Raw genomic sequence first — 23019 nt, 5'->3', positions numbered from 1 at the left:
CCAATATATACATTGTTGCTTTTTTTTAAATTGTTCTACTCAGAACGTATTGAATAAATCTCATTATCATTCATCCAGCAAGGCAGTAGTCCAACAGAGTGGCAGTCTTTTCAGCAGCACAGCAGTCATTCTTCCTGGCAAAGTCTCCACAGGTCCAGGAATGTACTGAAGAGTTGGTGACAGAGGTCCAATATTTTTATCGGATGCCTCCCTTGAAGTGGAAAATGCTTTGAGAGGTTTCCCTTTTAAGTGTACAGGTTTCCTGCCTTCCCCTGCCCTTGCTCCAGACTAACTACAGGGGGTATGCAGGCCTCCGTGTGAATGTAGGACACAGGCTATTCAAGTGTAAGTAGGGCTGTGCCCAGTTCCACCCTCCCATCCTGCCATTGTTGGTCTATCCTGGGACCCCTTAAGCTCTCTATTGTATATGGCTGTCTGGGAGGCATATACTACTACTATTGGGAGGGCCCCATACAATTGAATTCACATATTTTTCTTTTTTCTGGTCCTGTAGAAGCACCAAGGATCTCTGCTGAGACCAATAGTGGCGGGAAACATGTTGAACCAATAAATATAAAACTTTTTTCCTGGGCCTACTTCATGGGTACATGCAGAGCTCAGGTAAAAAGAGCCCTGCAGATCAAACAGAGCATATCTGCGTCATTGGCTAGTGTACAAGAGGAGCGGAGGTACCCACATTTCTGTATCTCAGGCTGTGCATTCCTGGGCTTACATCATGGGTACACACGCCCTACAGATCAGAATGTACATGTCAGTGCCTAGCAGGTGTATGTGGAAACGGGCGGTACCAACAGCCCTGCACAGGCTCTACATGCATGTGCCCACGGAATGGGTATATTGAAATGGCGGGTACCCACCTGTCGGAACTGTGCTGTGATTCATGGTGCACAGCCCTGTGCACTCAGCCTGCAGACAGATAAACAGCAGACACCCAGTTACCTGGAGCATAAAAGAGAACAGACTGTGCAGCCCTGTGCCATCAGCCTGGGTACACGGAAGTGACAGGTACCCCACACTCTAAATACATAAATTTGCCGCCTAAATACATGCAAGTGTCATGACAGGCAGCCCTGGAGGTCTGACGGGGTTTGTGTACACAGGCTTGCTGCTACAGGGAACCCAGATATACCACACATTCCTTGGAGCTCTACTGGCCGTTCTGTGGCTTACAGCCCATGTTCCCAGGGCTACAGACGGCCATCACCCTGGCCACTGAGAAAGGAGTTACCCCATCAGCAGGGACGGGTCTGTGGGGAGCAGGCGGTACAGTAGCGTCTCTCTGGGGCAGACTGGCAGTTGCTGCTGCTGGGGGCTGTACAGTCTTTGATTGTTAATAATGACCCATTTAAGGATGAAGGTAGCTTGAGTTAATTATCAAGCAACAGAGACCCCTCTCCCTGTCCAGTGACCAACTCTGTGAACAATGAGCAGAGCTGGGCTCCCATTACCTCCTTAATCACAGTTAACTGAGCCCCATTGTGCACCTCTGCCAAGCCCCGCCTCCTTCCTTCCACACTGGGCTCCTAATCCCTTCATGGGATGGGCCGGTGCCACGGAGGAAGAAACCCGAAGAGGGAGGGGGCACTCCAACCAAGTTCAGCTCCACTGAACCGGGACAGAGTATCGGAAGGACAGGGAAAGGTAAAAAAAAAAAGCTCCCTGCGTCTGGGGCATGCAGACACAGTCTGTCACACCCTAGTATATATGTGTAAAAAACTCCCTGCCCCTGACGTCTAGACACACTCCATCAGACTCTGGTACTAGTAAGTATGTATGTGTAAAGAAGCTGCCTGCCTCTTAAGTGTGTAGACAGACACACTTCACCAGACCCCAGTACTGGTATGTGTTTGAAAGAAGCGCCCTGCCCCTGAAGCATGTAGACACTTCACCAGACCCCAGTACTGGTATGTATTTGTGCAAAGCGCCCTGCCCCTGAGGCGTCTAGACATTTCACCAGACCCCGGTTCTGGTATGTATGTGTAAGAAGCGCCCTGCCCCTGAGGCATGTAAACACTTCACCAGACCCCGGTACTGGTATGTACGTGTAAGAAGCACCCTGCCCCTGAGGCGTGTAGACACTTCACCAGGCCCCGGTACAGGGGAGCACAAGGCGGGTCAGTCCGAGGAGGCTTGCAGAGCAGGGAGAGCTCGACGCTTCAGGAGGGGCTGAGCGCGGCGGGCCCAGGACGCCTTTTAATTTTGACAAAAGCGCAGTCAAAGCGCGAACTTTGAGCCAGTTCAACGTCATCAGCTAGGAAGGCAGCCATATATAAAGGGTGTTTTTCCATTTTAAATAACCAATTATGTCAAAAACACAGATCAACCTACCTTGAGATAAGCATTGAAGAACCATTGATATTTAGCACAATAAGCAGCCCACTCATTGCTAAAATAAATAGGAAAGTGAGAGCGTGCCATGCGCGTTGTGCGTGCCTGCAGTGAAAACAAACGATGAACTAATTAGAAACAGATGGCCCCCTAAAGCTCGCTCTGCGGAATGAAACAAGCGATTAACTAATTAGAAACAGATGCCCCCCCTAAAGATAAGTAATTACTTCACGACAGCCGTGAAGCAGATGACCCAGTCCGGGAAAAGGGAGAAAGGGCACTGACCAAAAAGTATCCTTTTCAATGAGAAGCCAGCGTTTAGCATAAACGCTGACGTGACCCAATGAAATGGGCGGGGCTTCAAGTCCCCTTTTAAAATCTCCTATCTCACAATATGTCTCACCGAGCGAGCAGCGCATGTGCTGCAATGCTAGGCGAGACCTAAAAAGGAAGATTTGGGCCTGACAAAAGGTTTATTTTGCCAGGTCTAAATGGCAGTTTAAACTGCACACACAGGCTGCAATGGCAGGCCTGATACATGTTTAAAGGGCTGCTTGAGTGGGTTGCACAATCAGTGCTGCAGGCCATTTGCACATGTAGTGCCACTTCACTAGGGATGTACAAGTAAATGAAATAGGCCAATTGGGTATACGCCAATTCTACCATGTCTAGAGGGGGAAGTATAAACACTTTAGCACTGGTTAGCAGTGGTAAAGTGTGCAGAGTCCTTAAAGCCAGGAAAAATGGGTTCAGCAACTAGGAGGGAGAAGGCAAAAATCTAGGGTTGTACCTGCAGAAAGAGACAAGTCCAACACTACCCTTTCTTGCACTCTTTTTCTTTTGAATTGCAATGATTCACAAAGTGCTTACTGCAAGTTCGAAAGCCTTTTTGGACTTACAATGTGCATTTTGTACATATGCAACATATGGTTGCACAGTCACAAAGCCTGTGATTTTGGAAATTACATTCTTTGCAACTGCAAAACTACTTTGTACATTTGACCTATATTCCTTTGTCACCGGATGCATCTATCAACATATATCTTCCAACCTTACTTGTACCATCATATCATGCAAAATATTGCTAGAATTCTTTCCCAGAGATCTACATATTTCTTCATATATCAACTCGAGGTGTGAAGGATGGGTTAACGTCACCACGTAATATAACAATGGGAACATTAGCAACTTATAATTGGCTCAAGTAACTATTTAGTGAAAGCATCTTGCCGATGATTCAGAGCATATAATGATACCACCCAATGCTGTGATTCCTCTTACTTCAATTGTAGTAAATCAAGTCTCCCCTCAGTATTTCTTTTTTTTTGTTAAATAATTTTTATTGAATATGAAGAACACAGGAATAAAAATGTACATTTATCAATTTTGATAGAGAAATGAGGGTACAGGTATGTAAAAAAGAAAGAAGAGTAACCGTAAATTGGATACAGTATAAATAAAGATGTAAAATATGATGCAACTTTTGTAATAGAATTTCATAACCATGACATATAATAAAAACAGATATAGCATAGTATATTAATATGAATAATAACCTTTGTGAATACAAGAGTAACTATAGTAGATAGATAAGAAAAATTCGTTTTTTAGAGAGAAAGAAGAGAAGAGAGGAGCGAAGGATAAATAGGGATAAAGAAAGAAGAAAGACAAGAAGATAGGAAAGAGAGAAGGGAAAGGAGAGAAAAGGAGAGAGTATGAAACTTAAAAATGATGAAACTGTAGAGATTAAGATGATGATGATAGAAAAGTGGTGAAAGGTAACCATAATAAATCAGATTTAATTTGTAAGTGAATAGAAGATTGAGGAATAGAAGCAATTCTATGTTCATCACATATTAAATTCCACCAATGTAAGAAGGATAATTTGGAATTGTCTTTCCAGCAGGATAATATAACTTTAAACACCATAGCAAGAAAAGATCAAATGAAATGGATTTGGAGGTAACTTGATCAAAATCAGGTGACAAAGTACCTAAAAATAAATTTCGAATGTTAAATTGAATATTGTATGAAAAAATAAAGGTACATTTATACCATATATCTTTCCAAAAAGTCTGTACCTTAGGACAATAAAACAGTAAATGTAGGTTGAATTGTCAAAACCGGCGCTTGAGGGCAGATGCCTGGAGGAACATGGCGGCCGCCAGCTAAACGGCCGCAGCTCATCTCCCCCCTATGGAGTAAGAAATTCCTGCTGATATGCATTTTATAGTCTATGGCCTACAACCCCCCCCCGTCTCTGAGTCACCTTAATACTGTTTGGGGTTCTTGAATATGCCCCCGGAGCCCGTCCGGTGTCTGTTGGCCCCCCCGCTGGTTCTCGGTGCGGGTTGGGAGAGGAGCACGGAGAACGCAGAGCGCGAAGTAGACGTGCCTGCAGGAGTCGGCGCTGGCTGTGGGAGGAGGCGGCCTGGAGACGGAAGAGGCGAGATTTGGCCCTGCTTCTGTTCCGGGTTACCGGGGACAGAGCCAGTGGAGGCGGCATCGAGGGGAAAGAGGTGGTGAGAGGAGCTGTTTACAAAAAGGAAAACAGAAGTCCGTTTGAGACAAGCAGCAAGACAAGTAGCGAGGCATTTAAGGTAGGGGGTCGGCAACTCCTATTTTCCCCGTTTTGGGCCGACGATAAAGATGACTCCCATGTGAATTTCGGGACAGGAACCCGGCTGAACAGCGACAGGTATGTTTTCTCCTATATTCAACACTCCTGCTTTAACCCATCAGTTATGATAATCATACAAAACATTTTGCATAGTTCTGACCCTTTTCCATCATCCATAAGTCTCTTGCAATACCTCAGTTGAATGTTTTAATGATGAACAGCTTGCCCTTGTTACTCACCTTCCTACCACAAACAAAAAATAAAAAAATACAAAGTCAAACACATGAATACAAAAGGGTATGGTAGAGACACATTTGAATTTGCCCAATTACGGATTAGTTGAAAGTACCAGTACCACAAATCTCAATATACTACATGTAATTTTTTGCCTAGAACCATCAATACTACATAATAAATGCTTGCCTTATTTTCTTTTTTAGCATTTAGAAACATAAAAGGTACTTTTGCTAACATTTAATTCCAGGTAATATGATATGGTTTAACAATTTTCCCAAGTAGCAATAATAAAGTCTACAAATTAAGACCAGAGCTCTCATGTATCCATGTTGCTCAAATGGCAATACCCGCATCCTAAAGTTCTTATCCTCAAATGTCTGGAAAGAAACATTTTAATTTAACAAAGAGGCCATGAACATTTCCATTCTGTAATTCGTCTTTGTTCTTTCTGATATCCCTGTCAACTGTAAATTGTACAGATGAGCAATGATTTGTGTGCAGTGGCGGCAATCTTAACTAAGGCGCTCACTTATATGCTAATGATAGTGTAATGCATACTAGTCTGTGCTGGCACACAGCAAGAAATTCAGTGGCGCCATCGAACCCACAGCACTTTGCTCATGGCAACCCCTTGCACCACACCGATCTCTGAACAAGAGGCTGCATGGGCAGAAGGACTGCTCAACTGACTATGCTATGTTGAAGTACTACAGCCACAAATGATGGACAAGATGCTGAGTAAACATGATAAGATTCCCCGTGGTCTATTCATATTTTCTCATATGGCGTAGCTCATATAATTAATCAGGGTCCCACGTAAGTAGAGATAGTGAGAGTAAGACATCTTGTATTGGAAACATAGTAATAGGGATCAAATCCATTTATAAATCATTAGATCGAGCTACCTTAGCACGGTAATGTCCTCTAGATATAGGCCATGTAGTTAAGGAGAATCCAAGTTAGCACCTGATACAGCATATCTAGTTATAAGAGTCAAATAGTTTGTGTTTCAACTTTTTAACAAAATGGTAGAGCAATCTATATATAAAAAAACATGGTGCAATCCCTTCTTGGAGATATATGCTATATGCACCGTCAATATCCAAATATCAACTTACTCATTCCTTATTTTTAGACCACTGATTGAGAGTCTGTGGAAATAAATGAAAACATATTGGCATCTGACAAAATTTGAAGACCGCAAGCAATAGAAGGTAAACCAACAGTGGATTAAAAGGTCAGTTAAAATGACATCACGAATGATATTACTATGGAAAGGAGGCATTTGAACTGAAATTAGTTACATCAATATATTTTAATTTAACTTTCAGAATAGAACTGGAGCCTTCGTTAAAAATATTTTTACTTTTACCTACGAGAGGAATATTGACGAGTGTGGTCACTTTTAACGTGTGGACCCGATTTAGCCTGGGGTAAGATAGAAGTTTGCTACACTGAAACTAACCATCTCCATATGGAAACATGGTATGAGTTCTAATAGATCCCATGACTTTTTCCATAGGCACGTTCAATCCGAGCATCTAAGAAATTGAAAAAAACCTGACCAAATTGCAGGAAACACGAGCATACAATATATACTTGATCACTTTGAGATCAAAGGTGAGAATACATCTAGATCTTTACTCAGCTAGATGAAAAGTGGCATATCTTGGATAAGACCATAACTGCCTTCAACAACATACCAATGATGTACGGGTCAACCTCACAAGGAGCCTGCCCAGTGATCATGTGAGGATTCCCATCAGTCACCACACGGAACCGCCCTTCATCATTTGGGTTCCTGTTGGGACCACTACTGATGTTATCTATTCTATTCTACATGGAGGGGTCTGGTAGCAAGATACCCTCTCATGATCAATTAGATTAACGTGGTCTCAGATGGAGATGATGTTGTAAATCAAGGGGGACTGATATCGTAGTGCAAAGATTGTAACAAAAAACTAAATGTGTGTGAATTAAAATTGGATGAGGGGGTGCTGAATGTAACTTTATTCTGTCGCTACCCACTCTGCCAATGTTAAAAGAAGTAGACAAGAATAATCCAATGATTCTTGGGTTATTTCATGTATAAAGGGGTCAACATGTTTCTGCAATGTTTGACAATAGTTGTCATTGCTTTCATCAGGACCATTATATAAACATGCTACTACGAATTAGATCGGTTCAGACGCATTCGCGAGGTACCGACGGACAGAGCGGTGCTTCCCCTTCATCCTGAGCCGTGGCCAGGTGGGGTGAAGTTTATACATCCTCCATTTGGGTAAATTCCACATTGGAAGGTTGAACTACCGATACAGACAACTAGTGGATTCAGGTGACTCCAGTATCGGTTTTGAAATATTTATTATTTCATTCATAATTTTGAGCACTCATTGTTTTTTCGTTGTGAGCACTAATTCGTAGTAGCATGTTTATATAATGGTCCTGATGAAAGCAATGACAACTATTGTCAAACATTGCAGAAACATGTTGACCCCTTTATACATGAAATAACCCAAGAATCATTGGATTATTCTTGTCTACTTCTTTTAACATTGGCAGAGTGGGTAGCGACAGAATAAAGTTACATTCAGCACCCCCTCATCCAATTTTAATTCACACACATTTAGTTTTTTGTTACAATCTTTGCACTACGATATCAGTCCCCCTTGATTTACAACATCATCTCCATCTGAGACCACGTTAATCTAATTGATCATGAGAGGGTATCTTGCTACCAGACCCCTCCATGGAGAATAGAATAGATAACAGATTCCCAACAGGAACCCAAATGATGAAGGGCGGTTCCGTGTGGTGACTGATGGGAATCCTCACATGATCACTGGGCAGGCTCCTTGTGAGGTTGACCCGTACATCATTGGTATGTTGTTGAAGGCAGTTATGGTTAGTCCTCTCTAGACATGTACATAGCGCTCCCTGTCTTGGCTCCATAGACCCTCTGATACTCTATTTTGTTTAATACTGTTTGGGGTTTTATCGGAGTGTGGTCTTTAAAATCCCCTTTGACCCTCCCTCAATGTTTGTTGTTGTTGTTATATCTTGGATAAGATCATCTAAATAGACCTCGGCTAAGGCTTTTCGAGGGAAATACGAAGACAATATGTGACAATTATTTAACCTTGGGTCTCATTGATGTCAGGTTATAGAATGTTTTTTCAAAATTAAAACCTCACTTTTTTACTTATGCAATCATTTGGGTGGTGATGGGAACTTTTGGGTGTAACCTGATGCCTCACAGCAATCATAAAGTACCATATTAAGGGAACATGTTAGATTAATTCAACTGTCCTGTGGCTATAAATTTGAAACAGGTACATTATGTTATATTTGTAATTTCAGATACCCTATACACACACTTTGAGGAGAAAACTTTTTCGTGGTCGGTCCTGAGGAAGGTGGTACAAGCCCACCGAAACGCTTAGACCTGATGTAGAAATTCACGATTAATACCTGTGTTACCTCAACCTTAGAAACTGTTTTTGTTTGTAAATAGGAGTGTGCATAACATGTATGAATGAGTAAGTGTGTATGTGGACAAGCGTGTGTTAGACAGAATCTTTGTTTTTCATTGTTGAAATCCTAATTTTATGGATATACTGATTTGTAGAAACAATGGAATTGTTTATTGAATTATAATGGTGGAAATTATATGTATAACTGATGAATTAGTGAATATATATGGAAAAACAGTAAAAAGAAAAAGAAAAAAAGTCTCTCTTTTTGATAAATTACAAAAAAGAAAAAAAAAATCAAGAATGAGAAAAATTGTGTACCTGTGTTATCTGAAGGTTGTTTGATTAATTATATGAGCTACGCCATATGAGAAAATATGAATAGACCACGGGGGAATCTTATCATGTTTTGTTAGATACTATCCACTCTTTTCCCTGGTCATAAATTAACTACAGAGGGGGTCCCAAACCTATGCTGCTGCAGGATGCTGAGTAAATCAAACATTCACGCTCAGTCAAGAGATCTGGGTTCAATCCATCTTTTTTTGCTCACTACACCACCCCAGTTTCAACCCAGCCATATGCAAATCAGTCTTGACCCTGCTCCTCATGGTAACAGTCCGAAACTGCCAAGCCAGGTCCTCGATGGACCGGAAACAAGCATCCTGGGACCAGTTACGGGGCTTCACCCCACATCAGCCAGACATTGTTGAATTACATCAGCAGCGGGCACAGGTAAGTATTCAGGAACCACAGTGGCTACCTGTCTTACCTGATCACGCAGGAGGCAAAACAATAGCTGGCAGCAGTCGCGAGATAAGAGCAGGAGTATCACTGCATTGACGTAGACAGGCATAGTCCATCTCTTGGGAATGTGAAAGGCTATAGTTCTAGAAGGAATCAATACAGCGCACAGATGGGACTGCGTCATGAAACAGGACACAATAACATAAACCGTGTTTCTGTAGAGAAGCTGAGCCTGTTTGTGCATATAATTATCTATCAACTAGAGACTTTGATCTATTTTTGAATGCTTTTTCCAAAGATGTGAGAAATGCGATTGTAGGTTCCTTATTTATAAGGAGATTTGTGTAGGACACGAGCTCAGTCCACAAAAAGATATGCTATTATCAAATGTAATGTGCAATATATCATGACCCCGTGAGGTTTTATAGTTCTTATTAATCAAAGCGCGGCACAGCTGCTATAATTTGTTTTAGTGTAAGCCGAAAAGGGAGAAAGGGAGTCTCTTTACAAAGGCTCAATACTGAAATGAATTATCTGCATTTAACATTTTATATGGTATCCGCTATAAGGCCTACAACAACATTGTCAAGATAAATATACATTTACCCCACATTCACTTACTTTGACTGTTTAAGGGTAGTTGATGTAGTGCGATATTTCTCTAGCTCACTATTTTGACCACGATATACAGTGGTAGAACACCTCAACATTCTGTTACCTCAAGCACTAACAGCAGAGTTCTTTAACTTGTGTAAATGTGAACAGGGACCCCGCGTGAAGGCCCTGCTTCTTGTTTGGACCAGATGTTTAACAGCGCCAGACACAGATGTCACAAGGCTGGTGCTGGTGTGACTGTGCCATGCTGTTTGAACGAAGACAAAAACTAGCGCTGTCATGAGCTGTTAGAACACGCAGCCGTTCTGTTTCTTCCAAACTGGCTGCCAAGGTTGCATTTTCGTTGTACACCCTTTGAGGTGAATAAATAGTGTGCATGGGAGAGGCCCACAGCTATTGAGCTGTGGTGTGTAGGAAGATAAGATTACTGGCGGTGCACACGGGCAATGCCAGCAGCTCTGGGCTGTGGAAGAGGATAGTATGGTAACACTAGTGATAGAGCGCTGGCTCACCTGCTCAACATACTCACCTGGGCCCATATATCTATGTATATATTAAACAGGTAAACTTACACATTCTATTCAATTGGGGTTTTTACCATTTGGATTTTTATACCATTTATCTTACCAATCCAAGTCATCGGTACCTAAAGTCCTAAAGGATCAAGGGAGTTAGAGAGAAATAGATAGCAAAAATAACATTTAGCATTTCATAAATAACCACAAACTCGGGAAAGGTTTAAAATCTTTATCTAAGTAAAAGTTTGAAAGACTTATAAAACATGAAATTCAAATTAATTTCTTAATATGTTTTAGACTAATGCAGATTTAAAAACAAACATTTGCAATAATTTGGAGAGAAATTGTCGTTAAGCATTAGAACAGAGGGTGGGCAAGAGAAAAGGGAAACAGTACAATGACAAACCCACACTTAATAGTTACCTATTCCGATGTGATGACCAACCCCGGTCGTAGGCTGAGTCAAAGAAATAGAATCCCAAAATACAGGTGCCATCAGAAAAGAACAGGTGCAAGCCAGAATCAGAACCAAGACAGGATGCGAACCAATTTGGATCAGGACAGGACCACCACAGGTTAAGACTCGCACCAGAGTTAAAGTTCAAAACGCCAGCGTTAAAAACCTTCTCTGCAGCTAACAGTCGAACCCCGATTGGGTCATCAATCTCCTTCCCAATAACCCCAATTATCAAATCTTCTGACAGAGTGCTCCGCCAACAACTCTGCTCTCGATCACCTATTGAGTGCGTTGGGTCAGTGACAGGTCAGCTATTCGGACAAGTTGGATAATCTAGCTAGCTAAACCTACCCTAGTTATACTATTTTTCAAGTCAGTGTACTACCCTCAAATGTTGCAAATGTGTGAATCCCACAATTTTATTGGACAAGAATGAGGAGTAGCCATCACACCATATTTTTTTAGAGGCAACTTGTCAATCATGTATTCATGACATCCCCTCTCATAACTTTATCAACTCATGTTATTTTTATTTCTCCCGGTAATGAAATGTATCAAATGTTTTATTTTAATAAACAGTTTTATCAATTCAGCTTCCTCTGTCAAGGCAAGAAGTTCATACTTCTCCGCCTTCCATGTCCGTCTTGGCTTGAGTTCGAGGCTACAGCTTCAGTGGCTTCAGGACATTTGTCGCACAGGCGCAGTTTCTCCAAAGATGGAGTTCAGCAAAGCGTTTAGGCCCATTCAGTTTATCATGTAAAAATAGAAAAGAACAGTTTTAGAGACACAGAAAAATGAATACACTGTATACCACTTCTTTCTACTCTACTCCCATTATTTTATTTTATACTATTGCGTTAGAGATTATGTGAAACAGACAGCTTAGCAAAGCAGCGATGCAAGCTTCTTGCACATTATGACACATAACGGCCTTCTTAGTTCTATTGCGCAGAAGCAGAAGATTTCCCTCCAAGCATATCACGTGGGCATGACAGACGCATGCGCAGTAGAAAATCCTGCGTAGCAGCAGCCATTTTAGTGCAAGCGGATTATTGTTACTAAAAGCACATTGACAGGCTTCCCTTAGATACCTATTATGTCATGTAATGCAAATATTAATATGAGAAAAACATGTTAATTAGTACATTAATGGTATTACGAGAAGATTGAGTAAGAGCAAGACACTTTACGTGTAAAGCCTTGCTCCATCACTAGTAGTGATTTACATACGAACGATGATATAGCAAACTACACCCCTCCTAGACCTCTTTGTTTGCCGAACATGCAGGAATACAGGTATAATGTTCACAAATGGGTATTATAAAAATTGCTGTACCACGCTTTACATATAAAGTTCATATAAGTTTTAGCAACACTCACGCTTAACCCTTTGACGTGTCCTTTGACACACAAAACCGTAATTAAAGGTGTATCCAGTACGTCCTCTGGACGCACACATGCGTCATAGGCAGAACGCACAAATGTCAAGGGAAGTGCCCTACGATTGTTTATACACGATCTGTGAAAACACTGGAGAAAAAATGTCAGGCACGTGAGTGCACAAACACCCTGGCAATCAATTTATAAATGTTTTCTGGTCCCACGTCATTCAACAGTTTAACTAAAACTGGTGCAACCGGGAAGAGGACTTCATAACTTCTTTGTTGTATTTCTACATATGTGTGCGTGCTTGGTAAATAATGCCATTTTGACATAGGCCAATGAACTCACTGAAAGCTAATCCCGTCTCTCTGAAGCAAAGATCTGGCAGTTATCCATTTCCAGCTGAAGTCCATGACTGAACCCTATTGATTAGACTCCCTATCGCATTATTGACTAAGGGCGATGTCAGAGTAATTTCAAAGCCATCACAGAAAATATGTTTTCATTTATAGTTAACTACAAATAAATAGAAGCTACCAGGCTCTTCATTATTTCAACAAACTCAAGTGCACAGGGGGGCAACAGTTTTTCACCTGGAGGCATCAGCACAAACACAGATTCCTGCACGTTTTTCACATTTTTCTGTAATGGGGAGTGATCCCATCCCACCCCACAGATTCACCTATGCCTGCAATATCAGCAATTGGATTGGGGCGGGGGAATTGTGGATGCAAATACATGTCACTCATGTTGGCCAACTAGCGTTGAACAAGGATGTTAAGCTACTCTGAGGTCTTTAGAATAGTTCAAGCTGAAAAATGCCCTCTTTGTACCTGGGTCATTGAACGGATACTATGGACTAAAATGTGACCAGAATAACTTAAATTAAAATACATAGTGCTCAAATCAGAATTAAATACACTCGCATATATTGGTATAAACGTTTTTTTTAAATATATTTACCAAATAGTATTTCACTGACAGAAAAAGCTAAACTTCACTCAACTTCTATCTGCTTAATACCCTTTGTCTTTTTTGTGGTTTCTGTTTAACAAACTGTGTTTTTTCTCTAAAAACTAGTCTAAAAATACAGTGTAGCATGCCACTCTGATAATATATGCAAAGTCAATATTTTAATGGAGCACATGTCCAGGACAAAAATGGGCTATGTATCACATTAAAGAAACATGACTGCTACAACGACGGATATCTGTCATTTGTTCTAAACGACTCAAGAAGAGGCTAAATTAATTTCCTGAGGAGGACGGTCTACCCACCCTAGGCGCAAAAGAGACCTATTCACAGATGCGGCGCACAATTTTACATTACTATAATGTTATGCTCAACCCATAATTACACTATTCATTTGCTACTGGTGAAGAAAGATAAATTATGCTGGGATGACTCGTCCAGTGACAGACTGAGGGGACAGTAAGCGGTTTTAGGAAATTTGTACAGTGATCCCCACCCTTGTGCTGGATGTGTGTGGAGTGAGTGTACCTCACTTGGTGGTGATAACCTCCAAGGGGCAAGTAGATGAGTTAAGGACCTGATCTGGCGCTTGCATTAAGGAAAATATATCTAATGTTGGCAATACGCAAAAGCTTACCACTATACTAATCAGAGATGGGGTGTGGGGCCTCGCTAGTGCATGTGGCATATCACATCACAAAAATATTGCATCCACTACATCAACTACAACCACATCATCAAGGTAAGTATCTGTGGGATTAAGAGCAGTAAATAGATACTGATGAAGTGCATGCAATATTTTTGTAGGTTGATACATTTTGACATTTATGTAGTCACATACAACTCTAATTAGACTATAAACTATTAGACATAAACAATTCTTAATACATCAACTTTAGGAGGTAAAGGATGGTTAGAATGAGCTAAAACGTTAACAACTATAAATAATGGCACAAGTGCGCCTCTATATCAAAGCCATATATAAACTCCAACTCAAATGTTGACATGCAAAAAGTTGATGGTGCCTTGGGAGCTGGGCTACAAGGTAGTGCCTGGAGTCCCTGCAACAGCGAATGACGTTGATGAATGGCTGCAAAGTGATTGCTAATGATGACGTCTTGGAATGAGCCATCATTTTGAGAGAAATGGTAGTATGGGGGTTTGAGGCAGAGATAGGAAAAAGGGCATGCTGGAAACCACAGGATGGAGTAAGAACAAATTAGACTGCGTTCTTTCAGTATACAATGTTTTAACAGGCAAGGGCAGAATGAGGCAGAGTAATCTGAAATATGTTACCCAAGATATGTGCAATAGCTTCTCTCTCTATGGCATGGGAGTCCTTGCTAGTGTGGATATCCTGACCCTTGATGGCTACAATGAATGTTTCACCCACTGGTCTCTCTCTTCAACAAGAGAAGGAAAATCACAAGGGTCTCACAATGTTTGGATGATCTGGAGCAGGAGTCTGTTGGGTTTACAGAGTAGCATAGACGGGCACACACACTTAGCGGGGAAACTCGGGTCTCCACGTTTCCCAGCTGAAGATGCTACAATGCAACTGAAGGCCTTCAGACCAGTTCACCTAAAATATATCGAAAAGGTGAAAGCGTTCATCAATCACATAAAAAGAAAAGATTGATGAACGCTAGGTGATTTAGCCAGCGATGGATTGCGCTTCACTCTAAGGACCAACCCATATGAATACAACAGCCTTAAAAAATCCCCAGGCCTGTACACCACATAGGGGGTGAAACACATGTCGCTGGATTCCCAAACAAGCTGAAAACTGTAAACAATTCAGTAACAAATATATTTGTATTACCAGGAGACTGCTGGCGAATATTTGTTAAAAACATTTTTGGGGACATAAGTACATCAGAAATCATTTGGGATATACGAAGACTGTTAATGCCTAAAAATTGAAAACTTTTGTATGATATAATCCATGACTGAAAACAATAGGTGACAATAAAGAGACTTTTGTTGAAAAATTAAAAATGATAAAACCGATACTTTGAATATTTTGCGACAAGTATTACATTGTGCAATTACACAAAGTTGAATTGTATCAAATTGCATTTCATTATTGAATACAAGAAAACTTGTTCCGTGCAATACACTCTGGGTTTTTCAAAAGGGGAATAGAGGTTGGCAGGATGTGCCATCTCTGACTTGATAGGGGATGGAGGCGTCACCTACCACACTTGCACATCACAAAAGCTTGCCTCAGGAAATTCACAGAGGGTTTCACACTAGTCTTTTGCACCCCGACACAAACTGGAGCCAGGGTAGGGAGGAAGGAAATTCTAAACACCTATGGGGTGGAACCCTCTGGAAACTTCTACTACTTCAATGCTGACGCCAAGGATAAATAGTGGACACTAAGCACTCCACTCTTCAGCACACCGCTGGACTTGTGTAAAACTCAGTAGGACTGCTGCTCTGCTGCAAAAAGGGATGCTGCCCTGCTACTCTGCTGCCCTGCTGCCTCAGTGAGAAGGGCTAGACCTGCATCTTGAACCCAGGACCACCAGAGTGACTCCAAGGGCTAGTTGGCTGGCCTCCTGATCAGAGCTTCATGGACCGAAAAGGCGCTAACCAACTTGAACACTGCACCTGGACTCTGCCCGCTTTGAGTCCTGCTCGTCCTAGTGGTGCCACCCAAGCCCTAGACCCTTGCAAGTGGGCCTGAAGATGCTCTGCCAGCCCAGCTGTGGTGCCATGAGAACTTCGTGAAGCAACGAGAAGCCCCGCAAAGCCGCGCTACACAGCTGCCAGCCTCATCAGAACCAATACAGTGCGGCGCATCGCTGTGCAATTTCACATCTGAATTGCCACTGCGCGACACATCCCCGACGCAGGAACTTAAAGTTCCTTGGAACCGGCACTGCACGATGCATCCTCGACACAGGACCTCAAATCGAAGCCCCATAGCTCCTCGGAACCATCACTGCACAACCCATACTTAACGCAGGTGTAAAGCATCCCCGATGCAGAACTTCACACCCGCCACTGTGCGTTGCATCCTCGCAACACAACGCAACCAGAATGTTAAGCTGGCTTAACTTATTCCCGGTATCCGGCTCATGCTCAATTGCGGTCAGCCTGAACTTGTGACTTTTTCTCAGTCTGGCGCAACTAGATAACCACAGTTAGCACTTTGTGCTTTTAAGCACTAGGGTTAAGTAAATCTTTACAATTTCATACCTCTGGTTCTACTAATTGGATTTTCGTCATTTTGGTGTCAAATAATTTATTATAATTTACTCTATTTTTCTAAATTGGTATGGGTTTTTCTTGTGTTGTGTTTTCACTTTATTATTGTGTGGGTGCTGCATAAATACTTTACACATTGCCTCTGAGTTAAGCCTGACTGCTTTTGTGCCAAGCTACCAGCTGGTTAAGCATAGGGTAATTTGGGGTTTACTTGTGCTTCACCCTGACAGGAATTGTAGTTGCTGCTTGAGTGGGGTGTTTCCCCCCTTCAACCAGTAAGCTCATTTCCTACAGATAGGAGTTCCCCTTTGCATTCATTTATAATGAATGGATGTAATATAACTGAAAGTACCATCAAAGAATTCACAAGGTATGAACTTGGAAAGTTGTTACTCTGGAGTGTGCTTATCACTCAACCGTATCAATGTAGTTTTCCTCCATTTCTAGGTATTTTGAGAGAAGATGGGAAGAGACGATTCTATTTTAAATTGCTTAGCTAGGTTAGATGACAGCTAACAAAATTAATTCACTTCCAAGGTTGACATTTCTTTTTACTATGCTCCCTACAAAATGATGGGTATTCTCTTGAAGGGGCTGGATTTACTATTTAGGAGTTTAAATTGGTCAGGAAATTATTTATTTATAGCTGACGTCACTCTCAGTAGACTTAGCAAGAGAGAATGGCTTGGAATTCTAGATTTTAAAGTATATTACTGAGTGTTAGTAAGACCTTTGCAACAACCATAAAAGACTCCAGACATAGTAATATGTCAAAGATTCTGTAAAAAATGGAGAGGAAGTGACCACTACCAACTGAAAAAACAGAACCTGGTTTGCGCAAAACAGTTGAGAGAAAATCTATGCTCAACCTGTTACCTATGGCTCAAGTACCACTGTTAAGTTAAAGCAGTACCAACAATTGTAGCTATGGCCCAAGTAGCAGTGTTAAGTTCAAGCAGTATCAACAATGTTGAAGTCAAGGCAACAACATCAAAAATTCCAAACCAATTTAGAAATTTGAGAAAAATCTACTGAACAAAAAGACTCCATGATCATTAGAATATGTTAACGGGAAATGGAGACTTGAATTTTTAAAATTTTAGGACAAAAAATTGCAGAGAATATGTAAAATAAATTGAACAGCAACAGTTCAGTTGACCAGGGCCTTGGCACAGCTTCAGGTCAACTGTGATCAGGCAGATGTTAGATACACCAAATGGGATTTTACCTTCGAGTTTAGCCTCCAACTGCTAAGAAAGTTCCTTCGGGTTCATCCTGATGCCCCAAGCTCCTCAGGGCCTGCTTCTGGGCACCGGGTCTCTGTCTAACCGGGTCCCATTTGACGTCTAGCCCTCTGTGGTCAGCTAGGCCCTCTTGGAGTCAGACGTCCTGCTGCTTTTTGTGTCCCTTCAGCAAGTAAACATGAGGCCAACAACTTTTTTCATAGAGTTCTAATCCCTAGGTGCCACGAGGAGTCAGGAGTCCTTAAGACAGTCTTCTTCCAGCAGGAGTTAGGACTTTTCTTTTTTTCCAGCAGGGCTTTCTTCTTAGGTGGAGTCTTCCTACATCCAAAAATGTTCTGAGGGGATTCTGGTTGAGGTGTTAGGGTTATCTTATCCTGTGCACTAGCCAGGGACTGGAGAAGAGACATTCTGCTACCCAATGTTCTCATCATCCTCAACACCTCCTTTTGTACCAGTTCCTCTATGCCTTACTGTCAATTTAACCATGAGCCCCTGTTTCAATATGGCAGAACGCATCTGTCACCAGAAGGGTCTATTTTCTGATCCTTAGCCAGTCCTCTATTTTGAAATCTCCTCCCACCCATCAGGGTCCAAATGGGGCCGCTCTTCCACTATGACTAGGGCCTGGCAATGAATAGAATCACTCCCTGGCATCTCCAAATCAACAGAGATTGTGCTTAGCTTACCAATAATTTGTCAGATATGATCTGGCAAGGTGGCTGAGTAGAGGTTCCAGCACCCTCATCTTAATTCTGAATTTATCCTGATTGTAGGCAATTATTTAATCATCTCAGTGCCATGGGCGTTGATTCACCAAAATGCCTGGGGTAGCGGAAGTGGCATCATGTGCCCTTTGACGCTCCAACATCACAGGAAGTGACATCACTCTATCCTAATGACAGCTCAGGCAGTGGCATCATGTGACCTTTGACTCCGATATTTTAATAGAAGAATTAAAATTAAATTAAAACAGTGAACATAGCAGGAGGTGTCATTGTAGATCAAATACAATACTATGCTAAATTAAGACTTTGCAATTTGATTAGAGCACTTGCAAACATCCGAAATAAACACAGTTAACTCTAACTAACCCAAATAATATCAACATGTTACCAAATAAGGCTAGGATACGAACATAAAAGTGAATACAGAACTCAAAATTATTAGCTAAAGATGTTGATAAATTAATCTAATCTGTAAGAAATTCATGCCAGCAACATGTGCATTGTTAGCCCGAAGGGAATCACCACAGTAGTAGAATCAGACACTCTTTGCCATTGCTGCTGGTGATCAAATTAAGTGATGGCAGTGAAGCTGTGCAGTATGCAAGCAGCAATCTAGGGCTATATAATGTAAAAGCTGTTTACACTGATGAAACAGAGGTCGAAGTAGAATGGGCAATATCATCTTGTGTCTCAGAGCTAGTAATATAGAATGCAAAAATCTTTATTTAATGCCCAATCTGACTCTCCTGACAGATATACGTGCAATAATAAAATGGAACAGAGCAGGGTACAGTTAATCAATACGAATTTCTTGAAATAAAATAAATCTGTAGTTGCCTTTCTGTCTGCATATCCTGACACACTCACTCCTGTAGTACAGAAACACACATGCAGCTTTTCGATGCACCTCCCGACCTTTAGCCCCCCATACTGCTGTTACAGTTTTGAGACCTATGTGCGGCTCTTCCATGTTCCTTCTGACCCGAAGCAACAACCACCTATCTTTTAGTACTGGGACTCACAGACAGCTCTACATTCACCTCATTCCATAACAATACATGCACCAACATGCAGCTCTGCTTCTAGAGCTTAAGCCTCATGCGAAGCACCCAGCCCAATTCTTACAGTACTGGCACCTGAAATCTGACCTGCAGCACTCAAGGCTAATACTTCTGTACTGGGTCGTGTTGTCATACACCTCAAGCCATGACTTACAAACACACACCACTGTTCTTTCAGTACAGGTATCCACATGCAACCATATATCTCAGTTGTGACATTGCTGTCCAACTCTGCTCTTCCAGAAATGGAACGCACATGGAGGTCTGCCCTATATCTCATTACTTGTACGTAACAATCATCAATTTTATACCCATACCAGGATGCACCACTAGTTCTACAATGTTCCTCAGTCACCACCCACAGTTCTGCTAATGCCGGAACCCAAAAGAATATCAACAACAATGGGCAACCCAATCTACCCTTGACGGCTTGGGCAAATAATGTTGGCATGTAAAAGCGCCTACAAGGGATTTATTACATACAACTTTTAAGTCAATTGATGTACTAAATCTTGAGCGGCTATCCTTTTTTGCCTGTCACAAAATTGATTTTATCTTAAAAGAACTTTTTGCAGTTATTTCCATATGCATCAATCTTGTACAAATAACAAATATAATGAAAACAAGGGTGCATATATTCAAAAGAGTTTTATATTGTTACAAAAGAAGACTTTAAGGAGGGTACAAAATCATTACAATACACAATGAGACAGGAAGTTTTTTTTTCTATTTACAAATCAATGTTCTTCCTGGTAACAATTGTGAACACCTTTTCTAAGGAACTTTAACAATAATGAAGAAAAAGATGTGATTGTCGACGTTTAGGTCTAATTAAGGCTTATGTCCACTAGACCACCTTCAGGACTGTTAATAAAAATGGTTGAGCTTTCAAGGTACATGCAGTGCAACTTCTGCAGTCCAAATAAATGAAACGAGTATCTGTCATATGTATCGTACTTAGGGGCCTATTATGATTGCGGTGAATCCGCATCCTCGGGGCCGGCGGAAGCCACCGCCGGCCCCGAGGATGCGGATTCACCGCTGCGGTGATTCACAAGACCCCCCGCCAAATTAGGATGGCAGGGGGGTCGGGAAGTCCGTAGGCAGCTTTTCCGCCGCGGTCCCGCGGCGGAAAAGCTCTAATATGGTGGCGGTGTCTCTCAGACACCGTCCACCATATTAGGAAATGCTTAAAAACATGCTTTTCCGCGGCGGATTTTCCGCCGTGGAAAAGCATGTGGAACTTCACTGCGGGGGCCCGTTGCGGGCCCCCTAGGTGAAGGGGGGGTGGGGGTGCACATGGAGGGTACCTATGGTACCCCCCTGCATTTGTATGCAGAGATCAGCAGGCACCGCGCGGTGCCTGCCGCTTTCTGCATGCAAATGCAAAGTATGCATTTTTAACATTGCGGCGGGTGCAGCTTGAAGCTGCACCCGCCGCAATGTTAAGGATTGAGGATGTGACTGCCACCCTGGCGGTCACATCCTAATCTTCACGGTGGGAACGCCGCTGCCCATGCGGACGTTCCCCCCTACTCTATGGTGGTGGACGGACTCAGGTCCGTCTGCCATCATAATCGGCCCCTTAATGTTATTGCTTGAAGCCACCGAGGCACTTTTAAATGGGTAGATGCACAATTTATTTTAAACAACTGCATCCACTGTGCGTTGGCAATTTAGACGGAACGTCTGAAAAATCATCAAGGGGCAGCTTGCTCCAAGAAATCGGCATCCATGAACCCAAAAGCAGCTCTATTATACTTCTGAGTCTCGACATGCAGCAATCAACCAGACACGGCCGGTGCGGGTAAGAGCTGCGGGGTGGGAGGGGGGTCGACAGATGACGGAATAGTGAAAATAAAAAATGTTAAAAAGATAATCACTTAGCTTGCGCTTATTGCATTGCTGACTCGGCGATGCAGCAAGAGCAAGGTAAGTGTTTTTATTTTTTATTTTATTTTATTTTGTCAATTCCGTCGTCTATCGACTCCAGCCCAACTCCCCCCACTGCTCTTACCTGCACCGGCCGAGCCTGATCAACACTGTTCTTCCAGTTGCAGGACCAAAGGAAGATATGTAGTCCCCATCCACATAACTGCCAATTTTCTAGTTTGTCTGTTTGCAACATTTACATTTTTCCATGAACTTATGCGAGGCTTTTCAATCCCCTATGTGTGACACTTTGAATATTATAGGTGGAACACAGCAGTTATGTCCAGGTAATCAAATCGATATGATAGTGCTGTGGCTTCTACAATGTAATGGTCTAGAAATAGCCTTAAAACACTTCTGAGTCTCCTGAATTGCTTATGTAACATTGCTTACCAATGTCGTTTTTCAAGCATGATTGTACTGGAAACATTTGTGAACAGGCTCGAACTGGCTTATTAGGCAATCAGGTAGTGGACATAGGGCTGGTCTGACGGGTGAGTATGTGTGCCCGTTTTTGGCTGTTTACAGGTCTGTTTTATGGTCTGCTGATTTCCATGATATCAAAAAACAAACATTGCCTGCAGCAAGCTCAAATTAATGCAGTCTTCCATACTTAGCGAACACCTATGCAGCGTGTCTTTACAAGTTCAAACTGACCAAATTTGCAAACATGAACCACTTTGTTTAGCTATCTAATTCACAAATGGGGACACATTTATTCTGGTGCCTGGGCCCATTTTCGGTCCCAGTCCGGCCCAGACTGTGATACTGGAATAAACAATATACGGAGCTTTTGGTGGCTATCCCTTAGTTTATTAAGGTTGGATATTATGTCCAAAACCAATGTGAAAATACAAGTCCCAGAATTCAATGTGTTATTGGCTTAAAAGGCAGGCAGGCTGAAAGGGCCATACACACAAGCTGCAGGTTATTGGAAGTTATGTCAAAAGTTCCAAATTCAGAGTGACCAAAAACAGAACACATTACAGGCCTGAATGCCTAAGTTTCTGCTAGACGTTTTTCAACCTAGTTACTCATGGCAACACTTTAAAAATGGTGCACAATGTACCACTAACTAAAATTCCACTAAATGAAAGTGTACTAGGTTCTGAAGCCTTGTGACAAAATACTACAAATATAGAGCACTCACTACAACCAAGCACCCTTTTTGGCCAGAATTCATGACTTGACCTTTAAGACTTTATAATCAATATCATTTTTCACATCGCCCACTTGCTTACAGATTCATGGTTAGTGTCATGGATTTAAGAAGTGAGCAAAATGAGTTTATTGTGGCCTTCACTAGAGGACATTTGCAACCCAGAAATGATCAGACGAGTAAGATACCTGATCAAAATGATGAAATTTATATTTCAAATATTACCTAAAGTATACAATCAATGTTATGGCAAATGATATAAATTGTGCCAAAATCTTTGGCCAAAAGCTGGTACTACCTGCTATGGAAAA

Source organism: Lissotriton helveticus, chromosome 4_1, assembly GCF_964261635.1.
Source record: "Lissotriton helveticus chromosome 4_1, aLisHel1.1, whole genome shotgun sequence".
Classification (NCBI taxonomy): Eukaryota; Metazoa; Chordata; class Amphibia; order Caudata; family Salamandridae; genus Lissotriton; species Lissotriton helveticus.
This window is presented reverse-complemented; position numbering follows the sequence as displayed.